Below are 6,838 nucleotides of genomic sequence, written 5' to 3'. Positions count from 1 at the left end.
GGAGGGTCGGTGGGGGTGGGGGCGGGGGCCGCGGCGGCGGCTGGGTGCCGGTTCCTTCCGAAGTGCGGGCGGGGGCCGCCGAGTCCGCCCCTCCCCAGCCAGGGGTGGAAAGCTGGGTGTGTTCTTTACTTATGTATTTTTAAAGTAGGCAGATGGGCTTGGAACAAACATCCCCGCAGAGCACTGAACTGTAAAAGAGCCTTTAAACAGCTGTTTGCAGAGCCCTGGACGGCCAGGCTCGAGGGAGCGGCGCGGGCTGCGAGCGCCCGGGCCGGGGTGGGAAGGGGCTCGGAGGAGGCGCTGGGATCGGCCCCCCCGTGGGCTCTCCGATCTCTGGGCCTGGGCCCCGGCCCCCCCCTCCCCGGGCGCACGGCTGGGGGGCGCCGAGGCGTGGCTGTTCGCGGCGCGGGGGGTCAGGCCCCAGGCGCCTCCCCGCAGGGTCGCGGGCTTTGGCACAGCCTGGCCCCCCTCCCCGCCCCCAGACCCCGCTCCGGGGCAGGCCGGACCTTCGGCCTCCAACCTCCGGAACGCCCGCCGCTCGGAGCCGCTTCTCAACTCCGACGCTGGGCGGGTCGCGAGTCCTCGGACTGAGCCGGGCAGAGCCGCCAGGAAGGGTCAATTATTCATGGGGCGCCTGGGCGTGCTCCCAAGACCTGCTCTGCCCTCAGCTTCTCCGGAGAAGTGGGGAGAAGACAAGGGAAAAGTTCCCAGAGCAAAGTTGGCCCCGTTTCTCCTTTTCCCAAGTGAGTATTGAGCACCTGCTGGATGCCTGACCCTTGGACGGGGGCTGCTGCTAGCGGTTGTGGGGAGAAACGTGAGGTGTTCGGGGGCCTCGAGAGTTTCCGCAGGAAACAATGCCAGAGCAGGCTGCCGCCCAGGACCGGGTCACCGAGAGGAAGGAAAGCCGGAATCCTCACCCCTCCCTCTTCTCTTCCTTCCCCTTCTCTTCCTTCCTCCCGGCTGCTTCTCCTTGGCTCCACCCCTTCTCCTCATCAATTCCTCCCACACTTCCCTGCTCTCCCTGGCTTTTCACTGGAGGGTCCCTTCTCCCAGCGAGGAGCAGATGCTGAGCCCCATTGTCTCTCCCCCAGTGACTGCAGCCTCCCGGGGACAGGACCTGCCACTCTTCACCCCTCCCCCCAGCCCAGAGGCCTGGGCCTTTAGAGACTGGAGCCCCAAGGCCACTGCCCCTCGCTCCACCCTAAACCAGCTCCTGGTGTTGTGAGCAATGACTCCAGTCACTCAGAACATGGTTTGTTTCTGCCTGGGAGTGAGAAAACAGTAGCCTGAGACTTTGCTTTAGCAAGGAGGACACCATGGTTTTCACACGAGAGCACTGAGCCCGGGATGACCCCGGAGCATTCGCCCACTATGCCCTCTTAATAGGATAGACAGGAAGCCACATTGCTGTCATTTTATATCCTCCCACTTAGTGCACCTAAGCTGTATTCTCCAAACAAAGCAGAACACAGCTGATAATCAGGCATTCATTTAACAGATGCTTACTGACTACCTCCTCTGTGCCCACCACCGCGCTGCATGCTGAGGACCTCACCATCGGCACACATGGCCCTCGCTTAGGCTTCGCAGCCCTGCAGGGGAGGGGAAGTGGCGAGAAGACAGGCGACCGCAATGCCATGTGATACACGCCAGGATGAACCAAGGAAGCACCTAAAAGGGTACTTGGACTGGAGTGCTCAGGGGTGGCTTTCTGGAGGAGGTGACATCTAAATGAGTAGGCCTGTGCCAGGCAAATGCATGGGAAGGTACACCCTGTCCAAAGGCCCCAGGGCAAGAGAGAACATTCTTACAGGTTCTTGGAATTGCCACAAGTATTTGCTGCAGTGTGGAGTACAACGGAGGAGTGGGAGTGAGGACCGCCAAGCACACAAGTCAGGGAGGGGCCGGTGAGGAGGGTGTCAGGGCGTAAGTCAGGGAGGCGGGGCCAGGATCAGCGAGATACAGCACATTTTAGCTTCTCCCACTTGCTAGCTTCATGAACTTGGGTGATAGCAGCCTCGGGGAATAACCTAGACTCAGTTTGCTCACTCCTAAACTGGGGTTAAGAAGACCCGTGGGCTGCAGCGACAGGGTCTTCTGTTTAACGGCCCAGGCTTAACTTGCTGCATATCCCTGGGCAAGTTGACCCAAGTTTAATCATCTGTACAATGAGGATGAAAGCCCCTCACTCACAGAGTTCTTTTGAGTCTTACCAGAGCCCGTGCCCAGCACAGGATCTGGGACGGAAGTTCCAATATATGGTAACTTTTATTCATTATTATAAATCAGGGAGTGACTGACAGGGAGGTGCCCGTCCAACCTGGAAGTGACATTACATTCTGGGTTGAAACCAAAATGACTCACCATGTCAGAAACGTGATGTGCTCTCTGGGGAAGAAGCATTCCCTCAAAGATGGCCCGTGTCCCGGTGGGTGACTGGGATTGGGGCAACACCTATGTCTGATCAGGATGTCCAGGGTGTCATCTCCCGAACATGACTGGAATGTGCAGACCGGAGTTCCAGAAGCCTGGCCTGATCAGTGGAGTTGTAGCCTGCCTGAAGAACAAATAGAAATCAGAAGAGAGGGGGCCTCATAAAATCCAGGAGGGCCCCTAGGAGCAGACACCTGGCTGTGTTTGCTCAGTGGAGAGAGGTAGACACAGACGTTCACACCGAGGGGGAGAGAGGGAGAAAAAGAGATTATTGACTCCTCCAGAGCCCGAATGAAATCTCTTAAAACCTCTCAGGCCTTTGCTTGGGTTCCTCATTCCCCAAGTAACCTGCCGATGAACTTGGCACCAGCAAAATGCCCCCTGGATAGAGGCAGACCCTGGTGTTCCAGTTCCTGCATTGTAAACATTTTATACCTCTATTATTTATGACACAAGTTCATTGTGAAAGAATTTGAAAACCAGCTAAGCCCAATAGAAAAAGAACCCCCTGTAGAGACATTATATTTTGGTGTAGATCCTTGGACATTTTATACCCACATATCCACATGTAAATGCCCATCATGATGAAACTGTGCAAAGTAAATCTTGTTAAACAGATGAATGATGATACGTGTAAATACGGTATTTTTACAAAATTAACAAAAATGACACAGCACTATGCCTACTGAATTACAACCACTTCAACCCAGTAATAGGCCATAAATATCCTTCCCTGTGTATAAACATCCACATTATCACTCACGAATGATACTATTCCATGGTGTGCGTGTATCTCCATTTGTTTAAACAAATTGTTGCACTGCGGGATGTTTCCAGTTGTCCACTTTCATGGACCTGCGCCGATAAACAAAGCACCTGAGTGCCAGGTGGCCGTCGTATTCTGGTCATCATTTTACCTAGGAGGAGACTGATGCACAGAGACGTTAAAACAAACTTCCCAAGGCCACAGCTGCGGTGTGGCTGAACCAGACTTTGAATCCAGAGCTTCCAGTTGGGAGTTCCTTTCCGGCATGCCTGTTTTCTCCTTTGTTTTAGAGCAACTGTTCCCTCCATGTACCTCCCTGTTGTGTTGTTGTTTTTTTTTTTCCACAGATTGCCTCCCGGTGACGACCGGTCGGGGCAGGTGACCCACTTCCTCCTCTGACACTCCTTTAAACTTCAGGCGTGTCCACTTCTGGGGGGAGTTGGGAGGAATAAACGCAGTAATGTATGACATGGCCCACACGACGCCGCATTTCATAAATTGTAAAGCCTACGTGAGTGTCAGGAGCTCCCAGCAAGAGCCTAGACACACAGTCAGACCCCAGCACTGTTGAGCCAAATTCCCTGGCCTGCCCCAAACCAGGAAGGAAGCCTCCAGAGTCACACGAGAGAGGGAGAAATCCGCTGTTGTGATGCAGAAGCAGCAAACGGAGGCCTCTCCCGGGCATGCCATAGTTGCCGGCCTAGAGCTGAAATGGGAAGGAGGGTTTGTTAATATGAGGTGTACTCATCCTCATGGTCTCCTTGAGGGAGGATGCATGCATGCCACAGGCCTTCCAGAATGTTTGTATCCATCTCTGAAAATCTGAGGAATTTTGTAAGCTGAGAAAAGGGATGAAACACAGCTCTTCACTGTTTCAATTGATGTGTTCTCCAGAGTAACTGGAGATTAGCAGGTGAATATTGAAATCTGTTTCTTTCCTTTTTTTTTTTTTAAAGATTTTATTTATTTATTTGAGAAAGAGAGCTTGAGCAGGGAGGAGAGGGAGAAACAGACTCCCCACTGAGCAGGGAGCCCAATGCGGGGCTTGATCCCAGGCCCTGGGATTGTGACCTGAGCTGAAGGCAGACGCTTAACCGACTGAGCCACTCAGGTGCCCTAAAATCCGTTTCTTTCATTGACAAAATCAAACAGACGTTTTAAAAAGTATCACCAGTCTCTTTGCAATATTTAATATTCAATTTTTAGTATCAAACCTCCCAACTGGAATCCAGCCAGTGGAAGGTGTCAGGCCCCAGGGTTGAACTTTAAAAGGAGCTGTGGAAAGCAGAGGTGGGTCTGGGGCCCCTGAAGGACTGGCCCAGTGGCAGGGGACCAAGAACTAGGTTAGTGACTGGGGTCCCACAGAAGATGGGCAATGACTCAAAATCCTCAGAAGTATAGCAACAATTTAGGAATAACCAGGGTTTCCAGGGCAAACCCAAAGAAAATCGAAAGTCTGTGTGGTTAGGTGGAGCAAACATCTGACATCTGAGGATTATTTTTCAAGGAGTAATGACGGGGTGCATCAGATAATCCACCTCCTCTGACCCCGTCCTTGTGACCAAGAGTGCATATTTGTATGAGTTCATTCCCATCATGTAACTTAACAGGACTTATTTGCATAAATATAAGAAGAAAAATATGCGCAGAGAAACACAGACCATTGACCATAACAGGAAACTGCCAGTGTCACCAAACAGTTAAAAACAAGTAAGTACATAAAAGCCACAATGATGACATGTATTGCTATGGGAGGGCTCATTGGTACAAAGCCTGGAAAATTGGTTGATATTAGAGATCAAGAGAAGTTTAAAAGTTACTTTGATTCAGTAACTTTCATTCTAGAAATCTGAGAGAATTAGCAAGGTGGACAAAAATGCATGTGAAGGATGTTTATCAAAGTATTATTTATGTTGGCAAAAATTACAACAAAGAAAAGGAGAAGGAAATAACCTAAACAATGAGGAAATTTTTAAAGAAGTTAGGGCATGCACATTTGATGTAATACTATATAGCTATTAAAAACCATGTTTTTTAAAAAGAAGATTTAATTAATTAACTAATTAATTTAGAAAGCATGGGTGGGGAGAGAGGGAGAGGGAGAGAATCTCAAGCAGACTCCCCACTAAACATGGAGCCCGATGCGGGGCTTGATCCCACGACCTTGAGATCATGACCTGAGCTGAAACCAAGAGTCGGATGCTTAACCGACTGAGCCACTGAGGCACCTCTAAAAACCATGTTTTTGAAGAATATTTAATGACCTGGGAAATGTTTGTAACATCCTGAGCAAGATACAAAATTGCATATGCGTCAGGATTATATTTTTGTATGATTTTATGTATACATACTTACTTATCCCAAAAAACACACATAAAATACTGGGAAGGAAATACAAACAAGTTAAAAAATTACTTCTGTTTGTGGGAATTATAGGCGATTTTTATTTCCTTCTTTGACTCTTAGTGTATTTGACAAATTTCTATGTTGATGACACTATTTGTAAACAATAACAGATATTTGGAGAGCGAGATCTAGGCTTCTTACCCCCGTCACAGTCAACGGTGAAAAGACACAGGCCAGGCCTTCAAGGAGCTTCCACTCCATAGGAGAAAACAGTCAAGCAAACAGCGAGTGAATTCTGCAGAATGCAATTATTTTTCCTCCCTTGGAAATGTTTGAAGACCTAGGAGGAAAGAGGAACCAGCGTTTTGGTTGCTGATGATTTGGGCTCTGGGTTGAATAGACTATCTATTGTGAAAGTGTATTGTGCAAAAGGAGAATGGGGCTTTTTATGAAGGGAGATAAAGAGGGCGCGGGGTGGGAACTGCTAGGCTGGGGGAGGAGGAGGCAGGCCTGGGCGTGGTGGATGGACTGCGAGCAGGGCTGCCCTGAAGGTCCTTCCAAGTTGTCCTCCTCAGCCTACCCCTGGGTCACAGTGTCCAGGGCCTGCTGAGGACTTGGCGCTCTGTTCGTAACAGGGGCTCAGCAAATGTTTACTGTCCCTAAGAACAGATGAACAGATAAGCCTGTAACATCAGGGCTCACTCTCATGAATTTCCTTTAAGGCATCAATTAAACATATTGTCTGGAAAAGAAAGACTCCATTGTGAAGCCATGATGATGAGCAGGACAGGAGGGGAATTGATAGTCTTCACCAAGGCAGCAAGGTGTGCTTGTGTGTTTGGGTGTTTGTTGTATGTGTGTGTCTGCTTGAAGGTCAGGAAGGACCTGAGTTCAAGTTTGAACGTGGCAACAAGTGGAATCTGAGGAGCTCTTGGCTGTGGCAGCTTATCAGCTGTGCGACCTTGGCCGGACTCAGTCTCTGAATGCTTCACTGCCTAGAAAATGGGCTTAGGGCAACCTACGTTCGTGGAGATCAGACGAGATAATGCCTGCAAGAGAATGCTGTGTAGACAGCAAAACAGTCTGCAAATGGAACGAGCTTTTAATGTCAATATGATTACCTATAAACCCCCAAGCATCACCTGCTCGGCAGGGACAGGGGAGGGGTAGGTACCAAAAGGTGACGGCTTTGCCGTGCCTTATCTTCAGACAGGAATTCTCTTTTTGGTCTCCTTCTTTTGCCTTTAATCTTCGCTTCATCAACAAACATTTACTGAGAACCCACAACGTGCC

At 49.9% G+C, this 6,838-nt stretch overlaps 1 long non-coding RNA gene across 1 annotated transcript; it reads left to right on the top strand.

The window, feature by feature from the left end:
- Nucleotides 1-570: 570 nt before the first annotated feature.
- Nucleotides 571-3,516, top strand: LOC110572296. Its single transcript, XR_002479843.1, has 3 exons — nt 571-743; nt 1,499-1,679; nt 3,355-3,516. It is a non-coding gene; the product is annotated as an uncharacterized LOC110572296 (long non-coding RNA).
- Nucleotides 3,517-6,838: the final 3,322 nt, after the last annotated feature.

The sequence above is a fragment of the Neomonachus schauinslandi genome, chromosome 9 (assembly GCF_002201575.2).
Source record: "Neomonachus schauinslandi chromosome 9, ASM220157v2, whole genome shotgun sequence".
Taxonomy (NCBI): domain Eukaryota; kingdom Metazoa; phylum Chordata; class Mammalia; order Carnivora; family Phocidae; genus Neomonachus; species Neomonachus schauinslandi.
Note: the sequence above shows the minus strand (reverse complement) of the source record. Positions and strands in the feature narration are given on the sequence as shown.